We start from the raw sequence: 22,480 nt of genomic DNA on the forward strand, positions 1-22,480 counted from the left end.
ATCTTAAAAAAAAAAAAAAAAGCGTTCCTTCATTCTGTCCCTTGCAATTCAGCACCAGAGTCCTTCCCATGGTACAATCCCCAAATTCATGATTGCCTAAGTGGCTGAGTCTGTCGTGATGAATACAGCACACAGAGAATGCTGTTCTGGATGCTTTCCCAGAAGACTTTTGAGGCAGTTTCAGCCCCTCCCTGCACAGGTGGGACAGGCGTTCCACTCAGAGCCTCAGACCCAGCGACCTGCATCTCTCCCCTGTGGGCCTCCCTTAGGGTCCCTGGGGACCACCATGTGCTTCCAAGGATCTCCCTGGGTCCCCGTGCACCTCAGTCAGGCTGGCCTTCACCTCAGCCAAAGGTACCAAAGGGCCTTTCTCCCCAGCATTTGAATAATACCTCCCAATACATCTGCCAAGAGACGTGGGCATCACTGCTATAACCTCAAGACAGCCAGTCCCCCTGGAGAAGTGAAGGGGCCTGTCTTCTATCTAAGGAGCTGCTCTCAGGAAGATGGCTGAGCACCTCCTCTCAAAGTCCTGGAACCACCTCTGTGACTCAAGCCAGGATGGGTGAAGGGCGTCATAAGTAGAAAAGGTCAGCAGGGATGTTCATGACCTCTTTCCAGGGACAGGAAGAGCCCAGAAGGACCCAACACAGATGACACAGGCTCATCTAAAGGAAAGAAAGCGGAAAAAGAGGCTGGAAAATTCAGGCCCAAACACCCCCACTTTACCCGGACCCGCTTCTGTTACATTCAACCCCAGCACCTGCTACACCTCACACTTGGTTTCATTTTTAATAGATGCCATTGCACTTTTCTCTCCTCAGTGGTTATGGAGAGGTGGGCGAGCACTGGAACTAGCTGGGGGCAAAGTACGTGGTGCCTGCTTCCCTCTCGCCTTCCCACCCTGAGCCACCAAGGCCAGACGCTCTGTGAGACACCACAAAACGGGGATCCCAACACGAACTCACACCACTGTGCACAGCCCAAGCCACTGAGGTCAAGCCGAAATTCTTTTTTAACTAGAGCCAGGAACTTGTGAGCTCAGGTTCTTGGCATCCTCCCCACACGCACCCGCCCAAAAAAATAAAACCCAGCCAAGGCTCAGCTATGCCCATGGGATAAGAAAACAAGACACAGAGGCCTGGCCGACGTCATCTCGTCCTGGAGATGGTTACTCGGCACCCAGACCAGCCCAAATAAATACTCTGTGAGTCAATATTTAGTGAGGTGGGCTCAGAGTTTAGTAAAGGAACGAAAGCGCTGGATTTGCAAGCATGTCTTGCAACATGAGCTGGGGTCTACAAGCATTCTAGAAAGGTCACAGCCTCACAGCGGCCACTGCAACAAAGCACGGTGCTCCAGCACATTTGGCAACTGGCGCAAACCCAAGAACAAAAGCACGAAGTATATCTGCAGAGATGGGTTAAGAATAATCAATATAAGCGGGCAGGGGAAAAGAATGTCCTTCCAGATAAAACCAAAGCTCAACAAAGACAAGACCCCAGGCTATCCCTAAGGTCCAGAATTGCTTTGCTTCTGGTCACCTATTAAACTGTGTGTCTTCCCAGCTCAGAGAGAACTGGTATCTATTGTCAAACTTATTATATATTTGCTCCACTGCCTTATCACACTGCATGTGTCCTCCTTTGATTTGTGAAACCAGCAACAAAAAAAAAATTTATCAATTCACTTTCTCTGGAGAGCAGCCTTCCTGATAAGTACCTTTTTTTTAATGTGTTTCTTCAACCTTCAAGACACATGTATTACAAGGGGACAGATAACAAGCCTGTTTTGAGCAGACTGTAAATCAGGTCACTATCAAGCTTCAAAGAAACTGGCTTTTCCTTTAAACACTTTTGGGGTGGGAGGTAGAGCAAAACTGCTCCAAGTTCTTGCAATTCCACCCCGGCCTCCTATTAGCACCTCCAGACACGTTTACAAACTGGATGACCTCACTTATGAGAGATAGAAAAATACACACATATCAAGAAAGTGCACAGTTACACCCACTCACACCAGGAAATAGCATTTCTGACTTGTCACCACCATCATCTGGCTGGAAACTGTTTGTAAAGTCAGTCAAGAAATATTTACTAGCAATATGGCAGGCAAATTAATCTGACAGTAACCATGGGGAAGCCCTAAGAAAATAAACAGCATATATTAAGATTTCAAATGACCTGGTTAAAGGAAATGTGGTATATCCATACAGTGGGATGGTATTCAGCCATAAAGAAGCTCTGACACATGCTATCATATGGACGGAACATGAGAACTGGTTTTTTCCAACATAAGTGAAGGAAGCCAGTCAAAAAAGGCCAAATATTGCATGATTCCACTTCCATGAGGAACCTAGAATAGGCAAATACGTAGAGACAGAAAACAGATCAGAGGTTCTAAGGGCTGGGGGGTGGGGTAATGGTGAGTTATTGCTTAATGGCTGCAGAGTTTCCATTTGGGATAATGTAAGAGCTTTGAACCAGGTAGTGGTGATGGTCGCTCAACATTGTGGATGCAGTTAATGCCAGCGAATTGTACACTTTAAAATGGCTTAAGTGAAAAAAAATGGTTAAAATGGCAAACCTTATGATATACACAAAATACATTAAACACACACACACACATATTTACCACAATTTTAAAAGGATTATTGATATACCAAAAACTACTGAATGGTATACTTTATACATGGTGAGTTGCACAATCTCTGAATCTATATGAATTTATAGTCTCAATAAAGCTGTTGTTTTTTTTTTTTTTTAAGATTTCAAGTAGCCAAAGAGAGCTAGCTTCCTGACCATCCTGTCTGAAAGAGTATTCCCTTTTTCCCCTTAGTTTCTATCACAGCAGTCATCATAAGGCGTAGCTGCTTTATCGCTCTATGTACACATTCAGAGCCTCCATCCCATCTCCCCTCCTACTCATGAGTGTAGGGGCCAAGTACATGAAGGCAGGGACCATGCACTGGACCCCTCAGCACCTAGTGTGATGCCTGCTCAGGGAAAGTGCTGATTAAACATTTATAGAATGAGTAAACAAAGTAAGTAAGCAATGAAATGAGCGAGAATGAAACAAAAATCACAAAAGAGAAAAAATACCTATTTTACTTGAAAAGGATGAGCACAGGCAAGTACCAATGACCGGTCCACACCACTGGACCACGCGCTGGGTGATGTCCAAGATGAGGAAGGGAAGCTGCTTACATTTCTGAGTTCCTGAGTCACCAAAGCTTTGCCACATCACCACCCGCCACACCTGCCTGAACCTGAAGGCCCAGTCTGCACTAGACGGAAACAGCTCTTGGGAGAAAGATCCGAGAAGACACCTCTCCTTGGTTCACACATGTTCGCGAGCAAAGAAAGTTGACTGGGCCACATGCACACCTGGATGAGTGGCTGCGGGGCTTCAAAGCGGGCGTGAGAAAATGAGAGTCAGCAAACCATACCCCTCGCAATGGGTGGGGGAATCCGTTTTTGTCTTCCCCGGAAGATTTGCTTGGGGAAAAGCACTCAAACCACAAACCATAAAATGCTCGGGAATATCACCTATTTGGATGAAACTTGTCAACTTCTGCCACAGGTGCAACTGTGGCAGGTTGGATCTACCATCTACCCGACCAGATAGTCATTCAACCAGCCATCCTTTGGCCACAGCAGCCCCCTTCCTCTCCTGAAGAGGGTCACCGTCTAGTGGGAAAAACTGTAGTATCGTGCGCAGGTACAGAGATGGAGTTGGAGAGGGGTCTCTGGGAACCTGTGAAATCATGACCTGGAATCATCCACGGAGTGGAAGGAGGGAGCTGGAAAGCAGAGAGACAGGTGGGGAACAACAAAGCAGAAAGGGTTGGGGGAGGAGTGGAAATGGAGATGGTTCCCATGAACAGCTCCCATGAAGCTAGAGGCAAGTTTCTGTAGGATTCCAAGCTGGGCCACGACAGGACCCTGTCTGCATTTTAGACACTTGTCTCATGGGGATCTCTGCTTGCAGAGTAGGCATTTTTATCTCCATTTTACTCATCAGGCTCAGTGGGGTCAGAGAGGCTGGATTCCACACCAGGCTGCCAACTGCAGGGCCCACACTTCTTCCAGCAGGCTACAGAGAATGTACTGAGGGATTTAGCCATGACCATCCATAAGGAACAAGGTAGGCTAGCAGATGGTGGTACAGGAATGTGGATCTTAAAGATTTCTTTTAGAATTTCAGGACACCTGAGCAGGTTTAGAGGCAGCATGGAAAAGAGACAGAGATGAAGACAAAATGGAAAATGGCAAAGAGGAGAGATGGTGGTTGAGGAAGCAGCAAGCTGGGGCAGTAAGGACCCAGCAGAAGGCATCTTCCTTAGAAAGAAAGAAGAGATTCTGGGGTTTGGAAAAGTGCAGTTGCCACAAGTTACTGTGGCTGGCCTCAATCTCCTCTGTAAAGAGACAGAGAAAATCAAGAACAAGCAGCATGGAAAAGGGTTGGAATCCTCCATGAGAAAACCAAACAAACTGGAGAGACGACTTGCTAGGCAACAGACAAGGCCTAGGCAGAGTCAGAAAGCAGGACTCCGCAGAGAACCCAATGGCTTAGTTTTGTTTAATCTTTAGTCAGACGTTCATTTATATTTTCTTGTTATTTCTTATGTTTTTATTTCTGTTTAATATTTAACTTTCTAGTATCTGGAATTGATTTTGGTGTCTGGGGAGAAGTGGTGGTCCCTAATCAGGAATGGAAGACAGGGATGCTGAATATCCAGGGATACGAACATTCAGGGATGCCCCGGGCAGGGCTCAGCAAGCAAGAGCCATCATAGCCACAGAACCAACAGGGGCCCCCCACTGAAAAACACTATGTGTTATTTTTCCCAACATTAGCCCACCATACCAGTGTCGAAGATTTATTCACATACAGTTATCCATTTGACAAATGAGCGCTGAGCAGCTCCTGCGTGCCAGCACTGTGTCAAACACATGCAAAGTCAGTACCAGGGCACACAAGTCGCACACTTTTACCTCCCCTTTTCCTGCTGATCTTAAGACATCTGTAGAGAAATGCACTTGAAATGCTCTGACATTCATAAACAACTTGAAAGGGCTGGCAAAATATTCCCAGGCAGAGGCCCTGTAGGTCCTGGTAAGAACTATTTGTTATAAACATTTAATTACATGTGCAAATACTAAGAGCTAAGTGGTTAAACACTGTGACCACACTTGTATGCTCAGCAAACTCCACTTTCATGGATACCAGCCTGCCGCTGCTGGTTATCGCTGGGCATTCCAAACCAATAGGGGTCTCCAAGAATGAGGTCTTACTGGGGGGTGGGGCATGCAGTACATGCTTAAAGAGCAAGACAATTACAGGTGTTAACTATTCTGTGTTCAATCTGACTGACTAATGTTTTAAGATAGATGCTTAGGACAAGGGGCATGTGAGTCAATATGTAAGCCAGTCTAAGCAAACAGTGCGGCGGTGTCGCTGGCTTATTGCCTGCCTTCCCACGGAACATAGAAGTGGTGTGCTGGGCTTCCCTGGTGGCTCAGTGGTGAAGAATCTGCCTGCCACTGTAGGAGACATGGGTTCGATCCCTGATCAGGCAGGAACCCCACATGCATCAGAATAACTAAGCCCGTGTGCCACATCTGCTGATCCTGCGCTCTAGAGTCCAAGAGCGGTGACGACTGAAGCCCGTGCACCCTAGGGCCCACGCTCCAGCACAAGAGAAGCCGCCGCGATGAGAAGCCCGCACCCTGCAACTAGAGAGCAGCCCCCACTCGCCACAACGAGAGAAAAAAAAAAAAAAGCCTATGCAGCAATGAAGCCCCAGGACAGCCAAAAATAGACAAATAAATAAAATTATTTTTAAAAATGGTGTGTGTTACAATGTTTTTAATGGTTACTGGAAAAAAAAAAATGATGTGTATTACAGTTCTCTCATTTCTACAAAGAACACCATCGATCCTCCCAAGGTTTCCTCAGCATTCTATCCACACTGGGATACAGTGTATTACCCTCCAAAATTCCCATGCTTCTGACTCAAGCCCAGGGACTGACACAGATGAGGTCTGTGAAATGAGCTGGCTGGGCGGGAGACGGCTGTGGATGTCCCCAGAGGCAGTGATGGGGACACGGGGCTATCTTCGGTATTTCAGAAGTCCCAGCAGAAACCAGACATCACCCACACTACGCGGCACAGGGTAAGCGTGTTTGCTTTGGACTACGATTATATCAACTCAGGTGCAGTGGGCATGGTGACACCACAGAGACGTTGGCAGCTAGGTCTGTCCTATATTAACAAAAATACACAGGACACGAAAAAGTGCTTCAAAAATACAGTATCCTTGGTCCTCAGGATGAAAAAGTTGAGGCTTAAGATTCCTTTTGCTTGATGATCCTATGATTCTAACTTCCACAGGAAGTTCTTCTTACCAAGAGTAACCCATGCTCAGGGTGGCCCTTACATTATGTCCATTACATAATTAACAGTAACAAACAGCTTTCTCTCTTAATCTCCCTACATGTGTTTATATATTTTCAACTAATTAAGGGCATATTTATTTACAAGGGATATAATATTTCCAAACCAAATTAGATGCAACTATATAATCTCTGAAGATGTTAAGAAACCATTTAGATTTGTTCAATCTGTGGTTTCTTCCTCAATTTCTTCCTCTTCAAAAATCTCAAGAAACTAGCTCATTTTTTTCTGTCTGATCTTTTTTTTCCCCCCCAAAAAAAGGCTTCAGTGCTGTAATCTGACCAATGTCCCTGGTCTCCACGTTGTCACAGTAAAGTCAGGACCACAATGTCACCCCACTGTGGTTCCTATGACAGAGGAGCAGTTGAGATGATATTGGGGGAAAAAATTAAAAGTTCAATGCTTTATATAAATACAGTTTATTATAATTTAATAATCATTAAAAATACACTATGATGAGATGGTTCGACGGCATCACCTACTCAATGGACGTTAGTCTGAGCAAGCTCCAGGAGCTGGTGATGGACAGGGTGTGTCCTGTCCTGCAGCCTGGTGTGCTGCAGGCCATGGGGTGGCAGAGAGTCGGACACGACTGAGTGACTGAACGGAACGGATGATTTTAAAGCACACGAAATTTTTGCAAATCAAGTATTCTTAGATGCAGTAATAGGAAGGTTTTCTACAGGAATTCTGTGGTGCACCTTTGCATGAATGGAGATTAAATCTCTTAGAAAATCAATCTTGAATCCCAGGTTTATGTTTGTGAATTTACAGTCATTCCATGAGATTTGTTCTTGTAACTATTTCAAGATATGATTTTTCTCAGTACTCACTGTGTCAAGAATTGGGAGAAGAAATACCATCAGCTATCTTGTTTAATCCGCACAAGTAAAGTGGGTTCTATCATCATCATTATGCAAGACAGACGTTTAGTCACAGAGCAGGGACCCGCCCAGGGAAGGGAGGAACGAGGTCCGCCTGAAACCAGAGCCAGCGTTCTAAGCTGCTGGGCAACGCCACAGGGGAACGTGAACACATGATGGCCAGGGCTAACCGTTTGTCCCAGGCCACTTTCAAAAACCAGCCCAAAGCCTCTACTGCATCTGGTTTCGTGTGCCCACACTAGTGTTCAGACCACACCAGTAGAGATTTTTTTTCTTTCCTCCCAGGTAATTTCACACATTCTGCTTCATGCTCTTTTTCTGCTAACAAACAGATCAACATAAATTACTTAAGTAGATAATGCAGGCAAAAACATGCAACAAGACAAAAAAAAATAACTTGCTTTTGAGATACAAGCCTGGAGCTGAATTTACACATTAATGGATCTCTCCACCCTGGGGTCCCACAGTCCATGCAATTTTACTCACTACATTTTCCCCACACGTCTCTCCTGCGCGTCCTCAGTGGAGGGACGATCTTTTCCAATGCCCAAACATGAAACCTCTTAGCCCTTCTCTCCCTGATGCAGACTGTGAAATCAAAAATGATCCCAGAGACTTAGACTTGACCACCTCAGCACATCTTCTGTCTGTCCCCCTCTCTCCGTGCCCCCTGCCAGTTAGGGCACTTACCTCTTCCCAGAGTCCCCCACTCATGAATCCAAGAGCAATTTAATTGGTCTGCCTGACACCCACCTTCAACTTCCCAACTTCCTCTCCAAAGTGGTCTTTCACACACACAAAAAGACAGATCACGTTTTCCCTTCAATTCCCCCACCTTCAGGATCAATTACGAACTACTCAGTGTGGCCCCCAAAGTCCCTGAAACCAAAGCCCTAAGTCCCTCTCCAGCCTCCTCTCCCACCACTCCCCTATTCTTGCCTGAACCCCCAAGCAGACCCTATGCTGTTTCACCCTCTGGGTCTTAGGACCAGAGAGGACCATCTGCCTGGAAGCCCTCTCTCCTGTGCTGAGCTGGTAAACTCCTACCCATCTCTCAAGCCTCAGGCTAAGCCCAACCTCCTCCTCCTCTGTGAAGCCTTCCCTGATGCTCCCAGGCAGACTCTGAGACACCCCGAGCTCAGCTCAGCAACCTCCCCTACCAGCTTCACTGTGCTGCGATACAGATGCTTCTCCCCAGGGGAGAGTGGGCTCCTTGGCCCCAGGGCTGACCACTGGCTGGCTGTATCTCCAGCACCCAGCACGGGCCCAGGCATAACACTGGAGCTCAGCCATATCTACTGATGCCATAAATATGAATAAAAAACAGCACACACAGCTTTACAATTTGTTGGGAGGGAAATCAGACTTGGAATCTGATTTGAGCTTACAAAACACTCCACAAAGAGGAGTTGATGAGCCAGAGACTTGTCACCGAAGGAGGAGGGAATTGCACAAGGACCCTTAATGCTCACATCACACTCTGGGTACAGGCTGTGAGTCTGTCCACTCAAACACCAAGCCCGCATGTGGGGATTCCAGAAGGATAAAGTCACATCTTAAAATACACTTAGCTCCTCAGAATATAAATTTCTCAAAACTATGAGTTATTTTTTATGTACTATTTGGTAGGGATGAGTGATTGTGGGACTCGCTGCTATTAAAAAAAAAAATAGTGGAAGTCAAGTGACATCAGAAGCTAACTGATGGTTCTGAAAGTAAATCAGGAGGTCGGTGCAGCTTCCAAACTCCGGGCTTCTTTTCTGAAGTCTTTTATTCTTCAGATGACAGAAGCTTCAGTCAAATGGTAAAAGAGTAACTAACTCAGATGCTGTTCCCCTCACTCAGCCTCCATCTGACTCTCAGACTTTAAATTCGCAGCCAGAAGTGGGTTCACAGTTAAGTTTAAAGAGCAAAGTCATTTCCCATCATTAGAACATTTCTCCTTTGGGTGAACATCAAAGACTCCTAATGGATGTCCACCTGTGTTACGGAGCCACTTTAAAAGACTGTCTTGTAAAAATAAAGTATGCCATACTCTGAGCAAAAAACTCTGAAATCTTTTCTTAAATTTCTAATGTCATGCCATCCACATGCAAGTTATAGTCCGCTCAGTTTCCTGACTGACAATAGTTACGTCCTATAAAATGATCGCAAGGACTGAATTTGCAAATTCTGAGCCATTTCTCCCAGGGGAAATACAGGATTTGGGTTCCTACGAGCCTCTGGTAGCAGCAACTCCCTCCACAGACAAATGTGTCACCTTGCTTTGTGAGTTTCTGTCCAGAGATATCTTATTTAATACATTTTCTGGTTCTGTAACAGTAAACTCAGGACCAACGGGGACCGACGGCACTGAGGGAAGCTTATCTAACACATTATTTTCTCTGTAAAGCAGGTGGCTGCCTCCTTGCACCCAGGAACACTAGGCAGCCCAAGGCACTCTGCTTGGGTGCCGTTTTAAACAGTGAAGTCACTGACAAAATGCAAAAAAGCACAGCCTTAGAAGGACCGTGGATGGAGGAGCCTGGGGGGCTGCAGTCCGTGGGGTTGCTAAGAGTCGGACACAACTGAGCGACTGAACAACAACAACAAATGCATAACAGTAATCAATCATGGCAACTAAATACAGGAACTTTGTATAGGTCTTTACAGCCACAGGAAATTTAATTGACACATATAGACATATTTTTTGCAAGAACAAACATTATACTCAGTTTTAACATTGTCTTTGGGAATAGGATATGAATTTAAACTAAAAAAAGAATGAAGCAGAAATTCCAATGGTTAAAGAAAAGTCCATTTAAGCCTTTTTTACATGGATGATGATAGGTATCAAGTCTCTATTTAGATTCCACTGATTATATTTAAAAGAATGATATAATTGTTTTATTTCAAGATGTCAATATTTACAATAAGTTGGAAATAACATCCTTTGAAACTCTTTTTTAACCTTTTTTTTTTAATTAGAGTTAATCTACAACATTGTTATTTTCAAGTATACAGCACAGTGATTCAGTTACACATACACACAGATTGCAGATATTTTACCATTAAAGGTTATTACAAGACATTGAATATAGTTCCCTGGGCTATACAGTAGGACCTTACTGTGTATTTTATATTGGGTTGGCCAGAAAGTTCATTCAGGTTTTTCTGTACCATCTTATGGAAAAACCCAAATGAACTCTGTGGCCAACCCAATATACAGTAGTGTGCATCTGTTAATCCCAAACTCCTAAAGTACCAAAACTCTTAAATTATGATGAAAAATCTTTGCTGTCAACTCAGAGTGTGTGAGGGGGCAGATGGCTTTATCAAATTATTTTGGGGATTAGGGGAGTAAAAGAAAGTGTACAGGCCACCCCGAGGGAGGTTCACCCCTCAGTTCCAGCACACTCTGGGTCTTAACTTTTTGCAAGAGAAGTTGGAAATCTGGATTTTCTATGTGCAATTGATCTTTTTTTAATATACCAGTTTGGAAATTTTTTCAACAGCATGCAGGCCAAACAAAACATACATGCAGGCCAGTATTTTTTCTACCTTGATTCTGAGCAATACTTAGCATCCTCTGTCAGCGTTTCCATATACTTAAAGGAGATCCACTCATTCAAAAAAACCTCATTGAACAGCGGGGGCTGAGCCAGGCAGTATCCTGGGCCCTGGGGACCCTGAGATGGCAGAAGAAACACAATACCTGCCTTCAAGGAAGACAGCAGAGCATGGAGGTAGGAGGGGCATCGACCAGGAGACAACCCTTTGCAATACTGTCTATTAAGTCCAGTGCTAAGGGGCTTGCTTCCCTGGTGGTCCAGTGGCTAAGACTCCATGCTCCCAATGCAGGGGGCTCTGGTTTGACCCCTGATCAGGGAACTAGACCCCACATGCCACAACCAAGAGTTTGAATGCTGCAACTAAGATCAAAGATTCCCACGTACTGCAACTAAGACCCGGCACAGACAAATAAACATTTTTAAATTAAAAATAAATCCAGTGCTAGAGTTAGATCCTGGGTGCAACGGTCACGCATTTTGGCTTGGGTGGGTCAGGAGCATATGGTTCCATCTGCAGAAGCTCAGGGCTAAAGAGAAAGCAGGAAGAGAAGTGTCCCCAAAAAACAACAAAAGTGTGACTTCAGTGCTGGTCATCGGATTGATCACCTTGGGAAGGCTCCTTGTGAGATGGCCAGCCAGGCAGACAGGAGCAAAGACCTTGACAGGACGTCCGAAAACTAAGACCACACAGAGGAGACAAAAACCAGCCCCTCTCCTCACTTGCAGTTCTTCAGTTAAAAACAGGCACAAGATGGAAATAAACCATTGAGACAAGATCCAAAAATAATCTTAACTGGGTGTCCAAGCTCATACAAAAATTCTTGTTTTAATCACTTCTGCAAGGCAGCTGAAAGGTATGCACCAAAGCTCAGCTTGTGAAGCAATCAGTTTAATCTGTTTCTTTGAAAGATTAATTAAAACCGAGATTACCAACAGCGGCAGATGAGTCGGGTCAGCCAATGAGGCACATCTGAGATGAGAAGGAAACAGTTTTACCATCAGACAAACACAGCTGCTGGCCAAGCGCGGAGATGCTGCACAAAACCTGCCTCTGCCTGGGCCCGTAATTCAATTCCTGGGGATGACACTTGAGTTAAAAACGCAAACCTTGGGCATGGCTCGAGGCAGGCAATCAGTCTGCCCCGTAGGCAGTGCTGGCCGGCAGACTCTGCAGCCTTGAACTGTGGAATCAAGCCAGCAACAGACGCAGATGGAGCAGGCGGAGGGGAGAGCTGTAAGGAAAGGAATGTTCTCTGATGAAAGGCTGCTTCTTTCATAGACAGGAGAGAGGAGATTAAGTAGGAGACCCTTCTGGAAATCCGAGAGGAACCAGAATCTGAACACACTGTCACTGGACTAAGTTATGATACATTGAAAAAACCTCAACCACACTCATCAGGAAAAAAAAACAATGTTGGCAACCATTTCCAGTGTTCTTCATTCCAAGAGGAATGGAGGAAGACTTACAACACGGAGTAAGGTGCAGAGGGTGGCGGCAAGGAGAAGCTGCCTCCCCCATCCCCACCATCTGGGCAAACAGCCTCCCAGGGGCTCCAGCATCGCCCCACCCAGAAAGTCCACTCTGGACACCCGTTTAAGCAGCCCTGGTCTGCAGGCTATGGAAGAATTATTCTTCAGGAAGTTTCCCCAAACATAATAGAGCATTGCTCGGTCCACTGGATGTCAGAGCCCTGAGTTCCAGTCCTATCCTGAGGGCCCTCGTAAACCCCCTGATCTCCACCCAGCTCCCCACCCGCACCCACCTCCACCCCGACCACTCACTGAAAAGGCTAGACCCAAATCCTATCTGATCTTTCTCACTCCAATATCTTCTTGTTCTGGATACATCCACCCTGCAGATTATGTAACAGTGGGCAGGCACTACAACTGTCTTCTTTTAGGGAGGGAAAAGAGTCAGAATCCAGAGAAATGCACCAAAATTTGAATCTCCAGCGTACTATGGACACCAAAGAGAAGGTTAGGCTTCAAGAATGGTTAAGAATATAGATCCCAGAGCTGCCTTTATTTTCTCTTCTGTAAAATGGGAAGAATACTAGCCTAATTTATAGGGTAGTCAGGAGGAGGAGACGGGTTTTTGTAAAAAGCACTTAGAACAAAATTGTGACACCAAGCACTAGGTGCAGAACTGCTTTAGCCACTATCAGGAAGCAGCTACAAATCACACGCGAATCAAACTGAAGGCACATCCCCGAAACCCAGCCTGCTTCTCCCAGCTCCCAGGTGAAGCACTCTCCCGAGTCCCCCACTGTGCATCCCGTCACCAGCTCAGGCCCACCTCCCTAGGACCATTGTGCCTGCCTCCCAGCCCCCAATACCCCAGACACTGAGGTCAGTTCCTCATATTCTAATATTAGAATACTATATTCTAATAACTTGTAGCATCTTGGATATTCTAACTGCTTGTGTCAGCAGCTAAAATTATAAACATTTTAGCCTAGAACTCAAGACACACTATGATCTGATCCTTTACCCACTCACCCCCACCCTTTTTTTTTTTAACTGAAGTATAGCTGATTACATTGTTAAATTTTTGGTATACAGCACAGTGATTCAGTTGTACATATACATATTTTTTGATTTCAGATTCTTTTCCCTAATAGATTATTACAAAATACTGAGTACAGTTCCTTTCTAAACCATAGGTCCTTACTGATTATTTTATACATAGTAGAGTGTATACGCTAATTCCCACCACCTAATTTATCCCTCCCCACTCCCAAAGAATGAAAAGATATGAGAAAAGTTTAAGAGACCTTTGGGACAATGTCAAACGCACCAACATTCGCATTATAGGGGTCTGAGAAGAAGAGGAAGAAAAAGGGCCTGAGAAAATATTTGAAGAGATAACAGTTGAAAACTTCTCTAACATGGGAAAGAAAACAGTCACCCAAGTCGAGGAAGCACAGAGAGACCCATCCAGGATGAACCCAAGGAGAAACATGCCAAGACACACAGTAATCACACTGACCAAAAAAAAAAAAAATATATATATATACATAAAAGCAAAAAGTAACATACAAGGGAAGCTCCACAAGACTATCAGCTGATTTTTTTCAGCAGAAACTGCAGGCCAGAAGGGACTGACACTATATAAAGTGATAAGGGACTTTCCTGATGGTCCAGTGGTTAAGACTCAGAGCTTTCAATGAAGGGGGCCAGAGTTGGATTCCTGGTCAAGGAATCTAAGATCCCACAAGCCACTTGATGTGTCCAAAAAGAAAAAAAAAAAAAAAAAAGGATGAAAAGGAAAAATCTACAACCTACAACTGCCCCCCAAGAATACTCGCTCCTTACCCTACCTCTCTAAACTTATTTCCTATTGGTTCCTTCATGCGTCCTTCACACTTACGTGAGTCCCATCCTTTATGCCAACCCTACCATCGCCCATGGTGGTGCTTTTGGCCTGGCATGTTTAACCTGCCCATGGTACCCACCTCCAAAGCTGGACATCCCCCAGGCTTCAAGGACTGGCTCGTGCTTTAATATGACTCCCCCCAGCTCTTCTCCCCCACAGATGGAATTAATGTCTCCATTTTGAATTGACACAGCTTTCATCTCTGAGCAGGGAAGGCAGAGGAGTGTCCTGCCTGGAATCTGAATCCCAGTCCTACCACTTACTAGCTGAATGTCATTCGTTAGAAAATTTAAATCTCTGACAGATAAAAAATATGTGGTGCATATACACAATGAAATATTACTTGACCATTAAAAAGAATGAAATAATGTCATTTTCAGCAACGTGGATGGACTAGACATTGTCATACTGAGTGAAGTAAGTCCGACAGAGAAAGAGAAAGAGAAATATCATATTTCTCTTTATCCCTTATGTGCAGAATCTAAAAAGAAATGATAAAATTGAACTTATTTACAAAACAGAAGCAGACTCACAGACTTAAGAAAACAAACTTACAGCTATTGGTGGGGGATGTATGGGAAGAAGGGATGGTTAGGGAGTCTGGGATGGACATGCACACACCGCTATATTTAAAGTGGATCACCAACAAGCACCTACTGTACAGCACAGGGAACTCTGCTCAATGTTATGCCTGGAAGAGAGAATGGATACATGGATGTTTATGGCTGAGTCCCTTTTGCTGTCCACCTAAAAACTATCACAACATTGTTAATCAGCTATACTCCATACAAAAGAAAAAGCTTTTTAAAAAGAAAATTACAATCTTGGAAGAGATCTCACCATTGTGAGGGGCTTCCCTGGTGGCTCAGAGGTCAAAGCGTCTGCCTGCAATGAGGGAGACCTGGATTCGATCCCTGGGTCGGGACGATCCCCTGGAGAAGGAAATGGCAGCCCACTCCAGTACTCTTGCCTGGAGAATCCCATGGACAGAGGAGCCGGGAGGGCTACAGTCCACAGGGTCGCAAAGAGTCGGACACGACTGAGCAACTTCACTTTCATCATTCCGAGGAGGAGAAGTGGGCAAAACATAAAGAAAAATGCCTGGTTTAAATTCTCCTCACCTTCCCTCTCTCATGGAATTTATTACTCCTTTAAATTGTATTATAGTAATTTAGGTTTATAACTTTTCTTATTAATAATATATGTTCCATGAGCGCAGAATTTCTGTCTTTCTCAAAGGAATGAGCAGAAGGCCTGACATATAGTGAGAGCTGAACAAAAAAGTTCTGAATGGAGGGATAGGTGGATGGACAATTTTATACTTGCTCTATTATTTTTAATCATTCCCCAGTTTTACCTATACCGTTGTTAATGACAGCAACCATCCCATAAATTTAGTATAGATATCCAGATGGTTCTGAGGGAGATATTCAAATATTCTGAATCTTGAATGTTTCAATTCCATTCATTCAAATTGGCTTATTTTCTACTGGTTCCTTCATGAACCCCACTAGCAGAAAGCACTATGCCTGACGCCCTGTGGCCGATGAGAAGACAGAATTCTTACTCCCAAATTCACCAACTGGCAGAGTGAGGACGCTTTAACCAGCTTCACCAATTTAACCAACTGGAGTGTTTTGTTTTTCTTTTAAAAAAAAAAAAATTTGAAAATCACCATCCTGAAAAGGAATATTTTATTCATGCTGGTCTAAGTAATGAGGGGGAAAATATTCAGTACTCAAATGGAATAAAAAAAAAAAAAAAAGTCAGCATGAATTTCCAAAGACATCTGGAAAACTGGCAGAAGAATTAAAAATACGAAAGCACCGGTAATCCCAGCTGGGCTGAAATTGCCTTCCTGTGGAAACCCTGAATAGAAAATAAGCTTCTAAAAAGGCCCGCTCAATGCATTTTCTTTATATGCGTTACCAGACCTAAGACTGCTTTAGGAATTCCCAAAGACAATCCTCTGGAAAGTTCATTTACATAGTGATTCCGATTTAATCAGGGGAAGGCAAACCTACAACGTGTCCCCAGGGCCCCAAACGGGCTTTCAGTTCATGAACGTATTCAATTCTGCATTGAGAACAAGAATCCAGGCAGAGATCTGACCTAGAACAGAAGTCAAATCTCACCCTCCCCCAACCCCTTTACCCACGACAGTCAAAGACTGAGCCTCTTAGCACACCACACCTGAGAATAGGGCTTCCTCACTCTAAGAAGAGAGTGATGGCTCAACCCACCCATCTGGAGGCGGCCAGAACTGACCCTCAATCATTCCCTCCACCTCCATGCCAGATTTTGAGCCCGCACTGAACCCCATCAATTTAAGACAAACTCAACACTACGTATGACAGCATTCCATTGTCACACACACTGAGTCCATTCAGAATCTATGGGCTGGAAGGACCACCCAGGTGGTAAGGCTGGACCCACACATCATACCAGGATCAGCAGCTCACTGGCTGTGTGACCCAGGGGAAGTCACTTAACCCCTGTGGATTTCTGTTTCCTGATGTGTCACTTACATACTGGACAAGATGCTCTTGCTCTCATGTAACCTGAGTGTCAGGGGACAAAGAGCCTGTTAATATGTGTCTTCAGAAGTGCTTCTGGAGGCGTGATGGCCCTGGCCTTGCCCTCTTACCCCATTTCATTCCTGCATGCTGGGCTCTGTTCTGTTCCTGACTAGTTGTATATTCCCGAGAGACAGGGTTCCCTTTTTTGTGCCGGGTTTTTTTTTTTTTTTCCTCGACAAAACATGGGGATAAGCTGTATCTCTGCCAAGTCCCTTTTAACTCTAGAATTCTACCTTATCAGAGAAATCTTTTCCATTGGGGAGTAAAACAAGCTGAATCACTTCATGGTTCTCCAGCTCCTTGGTGCAAATCACTAGAAGGAAGGCTACAAAAATTCTGCATCACTTTGAAAATGGACAGGGCCATGTGCTTTATAAAAAGTCATGGATAGTGTAAACATTATGTATCTTTCCTCCAGAAAAGCCAGAGCAATCTATTGGTTACACTTGTGACTCAAAATCAAATCCCATTCAGAACCACCATGCACCTCCCCCAAGATCAAGTCACCATGGACCTCAGCAGGGTGCATCCCACGGTCCCTCTTGAAAAAGAGGGACTTTCCTAGCGGTCTAGTGGTAAAGACTCCAAGCTGCCAATGCAGGGGGCCTGGGTTCAATCCGTGGTCAGGGAACTAAGATCCCACATGCTGCTGTGGTATGGCCAAAAGATTTAAAAAAAAAAAAAAAAAAAAAAAACCTGTAAGAAACATGTCCTCCTCACTGGGGCTCTGGGAGATCTACTACCAACACAGATGCTGAATTCAACCCCCTCCACATGGAAAGCATTGAAAAAAAGCAGAAGACCACAGGGGACAATTCAAAGCCAGAAAGATTTTGTGACCACTGTGCTCTCGGGCTCTTCCCCAAGAAGGAAAGGGCTTCAGACAGAATAACAGTTGACAAGGACTCCAGGGTCAAGAAGAACAGTTTCCTTATAAATAAAACTTTCAAACTCACGGCCATTAACACTCACCCAAAATAACTGGACAGGAGCCGACCAGGAAAGGGCATGTTACTAAAACTGGCCCTCCAGCCTCCAAGAGGCTCAGCAGAATGATTCTTGCAGTGGGGAGGGGAGAAGGAGGTCTGGTTATTGTGCCAAAGCACTGGAAGGCACAGTAACTAGGTCACGTTCCCACTCGGGTGTGGATGAAGCCACTCGGCAGCTGCTTAGTGGTGCCGGGCAAAGCTGGGTCTGTCACGCTCAGCATCTCTTGGGGAAGCCTGAGGAAGGAGCCTCTGGCCACACCCTCCCCAGGTGAGTAATATCATGACATTTCTCCATATCTTAAAGAGCCTGTCTTTAGAGCAGTGTGCAGAATGTAGCTGGAGGTCTAAACACACATCAAGGACTGACGTGACATGAAACACGCATGCGGCAGCCTCCCTTCCACCCAAAGCCTCAACTCGCTCCAGGACCACACAGTGAGTGATGCAATCGTCAGCATGGGAGCTGAATGCAACAAATAAGAGCCCCTTCTCCAGCCAGATGATCTTGCCTCCTCGGCCAGATCCTGCAGAAGGAAACCACACAGACCAGAAGCCCCTTCAGTGGAAATGCAGCCGGGTCTCCCTGGCATGTAAATCACATCAACTTAATGAAAATCTTTGCAATTGGCATCACAATCCTCACCTTCCTTGGGGCTCATTACGCATTTTCTTCCAACAACAGTTTTCAGGAGAGCCTAGAAGCATGGTAATACACTCCATTCATGCCAGAGCTTGGGACTTCCTCAGGCGTGAGATTCTCCTTTTCATAGCAGACAGACCTCTACGCTGGCACAGCTTATCTGAAAAATGGTTGGAACCTCTAGCCCTGAGCGATTCTAGAGCCGCTGATAAGCCCTTCAAAAGCCTTGCAAGCATGCATTTTTCACAGTGTATTAATTCAAGAGGCTCGTTAGATGAGATGAGTTCTAATTTTTGCTTTTAACTTCTGCAATTAGCAGGCTGGTCCCTTTCCTTGGGCCTCCGAAGAACACACAGCAGAGACACAAATACAGAGGCTGCCAAAAATGTTTCCTGGGGAAAGAAGGCACCCCAGAATATCCCAGGGCTTTCTTCTCCTCTGCTTTTACCCAGTTTTACTTGACACCATTTATTTGCAGACAAAAGACCTGGAAGCTGGAGTCCGGGGAAAAAGCAGTAAGTGACAAAGCTTGTAAGTTTCAAGGCTGACACAGGTAAGAGTCTACCATCACCAGAAGGGTTTAGAAGTCTCTTCCCAAAGCAAAGGGAAAACAACCCAGTGCCCCGAAACAGTCTCCCAGAATATCAGTGAAGGAGCCATTGTAGACAGACATCGCTGGAAAGTGGACATCTCCTGAGAATCGCTGCTCCAAGAATTGCCTCCAGCCACACAGAGCACTGGTCCCAGGTGGGATGCGAAGTGGTAGGTGCCTACAGAAAGGAGGAATGCTCTGGAGAGAAACAGAAAGGGAATACCTGAGGTTTCTTCTCTCCCACAAGAGACTCCATTGACTCACTCACTATGAAAGTGCTTGTTACAAGAACAGAGGGAGGCAGGTGTGAATGAGAGGTGGTTTTATGGCCCAATGATTCTAATGAATAAAATATTTCAGAACTTATGCTCCAACAAAGATAGCTGGAATTTACTGAGCAACTATATGACACAGGAAGATACATGTATGTAACTTTTAGTAAGAGGTCACAGCATCTGTATATATGTTTTCAAGTTCTCAATAAAAGCTATCATATGTTTCTCTGTGTACATCAAAACATGAAATAACGTATTATTCTAAGAATGGTAATAATTGTAAAGTGAAATATGTAGGGGTAAGGTTATCTTCTTCCTTATTTCATTAGAGTATTAAATCAGTCTTTTATATGGAAGTTGTACATAAAATTTCTTTTTCTGATAACTAACATCTGATTAGCATAGAAAATTTAGGAAACATAGCAAGGCAAGAAGAAGAAAATTAAAGTTATTTGTCATTTCCACACCCAAAGATGACTACTCTCACTATAGTTGACGTAGCTACTTTGGGCTCTCTCCCTATGCATATAATTACAAATGCTCTTTCACAAAATCCAGATGTTACTTGATAACTTATTTTTCACACTAAACAGTATATCATTTACCCATGCCCTTAAATGATATTCTGTTTCCTGAGTAAAAGTCTGCAATGTGTTGCAATCAATTGATGTGTCACGGTTTATTTTGTAAATTTTGTTTCATTTAATGAGCTGTTTCCAACTTATTATAGGAAATCAATCACTATAGGAAACACTAGCAGATAGATAGATAGATAGATGATAGACAAGTAAATAGATTTCTTTTTGGTAAAATCTTTGTGCTGTGTGCTCAGTCATTCAGTCGTGTCTGACTCTTTGCGCCGTGGACTGCAGACCTCCAGGCCTCTCTGTCCATGGGGATTCTCCAGGCAAGAATACTGGAGTGGGTTGCCATGCCCTCCTCCAGGGGATCTTCCCAACCCAGGAGTCAAACCCAAGTCTCCTGCATTGCAAGTGGATTCTTTACCATCTGAGCCACCAGGGAAGTCCTGTAAAATCTTTATGGAACTATAATTTACAATTCACCAACTTATAAGTGTACAATCCAATGGTCTGAGAATACTTACAGAATTGCACAATGATCACCACAATCAATTTGGGAATTTTTTAATCGGCTCCCCCCCCCCCCAAAAAATCTCAAGCCCATAGCAGTCATTCTCCATTTCCCTTCAAGTCTCCCACCCCTAGTCCTAGGCAACCACTAATCTGCCTTGTCTCTACAGATTTGTCTATTCTGGAAATTTCACATAAATGAAAGCATACAATGTGTAGTTTTTGTGACTGGCCTAACATTCTCAAGGTTCGACCTTATCGTAGCATGTATCAGTACTTCATTCCTTTTTAATGGCCAAATATTGTATCACTGTATGGATATACTACACACACACACACTGGACTTCCCTGGTGGCTCAGACGATAAAGAATCTGCCTGCAATGCAGGAGATGTGGGTTCAGTCCCTGGATAGGGAAGATCCCCTGAAGAAGGGAATAGCAATCTCTCCAGTATTCTTGCTTGGAGAATCGCATGGACAGAGGAGCCTGGCAGGCTACAGTCCATGGGGTCACAAAGAGTCAGACACAACTGAGCAACTAAGACTTTCACTTCCATGGATATACTACATTTCGTTTACCCATTCATTAACTGATGAATTCATTTTCCTCTTTTGGAAATGTGAATACTTTTTATGAATAATGCTGCTATGAACGTTCATGTACAAGTTTCTGTGTGGGCACATATTTTCATTTTCCTTTGATATACATCTAGGAGTAAAATGGCTGGCTTATATGGCAACTCTATTTTAACCTTTTAAGGAACTGCCATCCTGTTTTCCAAAGCAGCTATACCACTTTGCATTCCCACCTGCAGTGTAGGAGGGTCCCAATACTCTACATCTTCACCAACACTTGATATCATTTGTCTTTTCCTTACAGTCATCCTAGTGGGCGTGAAGTGGTATCTCACTGTGGTTTTGATTTGCATTTTCCTGATATCTGATGACGCTGAGCTTTTCATGTGCTTATGGCCATTTGAATATCTTCTCTGGAGACATGTCTATTCATATTCCTTGCCTCTTTTTAACTGGGTTGTCTTTTCATTACTGAGTTGCATTTTAAAACATATTTTAGATACAAATACATTACCAGATTTGCAAAATAAAACCTCCCATGCTTTGGATTGTCTTTTTACTGTCTAGATGGTATACTTGGAAGCACAAATGTTTTTAGTTTTGCCAAAGTGCAATTTATCTTTTTTCCTTTTGTTGCTTGTGCTTCTGTGTCCTAAAAAAACACTGCTTACTCCAAATCATGAAGACATACACCTATGTTTCCTTCTAAGTTTTTAACATAGCTTTAGCTCTGATATTTAGGTCATGGATCCATTTTAAGTTAATTTTGTATACGGTATGAGGGAACCATCTACATTCATTCTTTTGCATGTGGTATCCAGTTATCCCAATGCTATTTGTTGAGAAGACTATTCTCTCCTCTATAAAATTGTCTTAGCACCTGTGTCAAAAGTCAATAGACCATAAATGTGAGGGTTTCCTTCTGGACTCTTAATTCATCAATCTACATATGCCTGTCATAATTTATGCCAGTACCACACTATCTTGGTTATTGTATCTTTGCAGTAAATTCTAAAATTAAGAAATGTACATATTCCAAGATCATTCTCTTTCAAGATTGTCTCGGCCAGTTTAGGTCCTTTGCATTTCCATATGAACTTTAGGATCAGCTCATCAATTTCTGCAAAAGAGCTGGGCTGACATTTTGATAGATACTATGTTGAATCTGTAGATAAATTTGGGGACTTCTGCTATCAGAGCACCACTAAGTCTCCCAATACATTAATACAGGATGTCTTTCCATTTATTTAGTCCTCTCTGTTCATTTCTTTCAACAATATTTCTTAATCTGCAGCATATGAGTCTTCTACTTCTTTAGTATAATAAATTTATTCCTATTTTATTCCTTTTGATGCTATCATAAATGGAACTGGTTTCTTAATTTCATTTTCAGATGATTCATTGCCACAATACATATATACAATAATTTCCATATACTGATCTTGTATCCTACAGCCATGGTGAATTCACA

The sequence above is a fragment of the Bison bison genome, unplaced genomic scaffold (assembly GCF_000754665.1).
Source record: "Bison bison bison isolate TAMUID 2011002044 unplaced genomic scaffold, Bison_UMD1.0 scf7180017864337, whole genome shotgun sequence".
Taxonomy (NCBI): domain Eukaryota; kingdom Metazoa; phylum Chordata; class Mammalia; order Artiodactyla; family Bovidae; genus Bison; species Bison bison.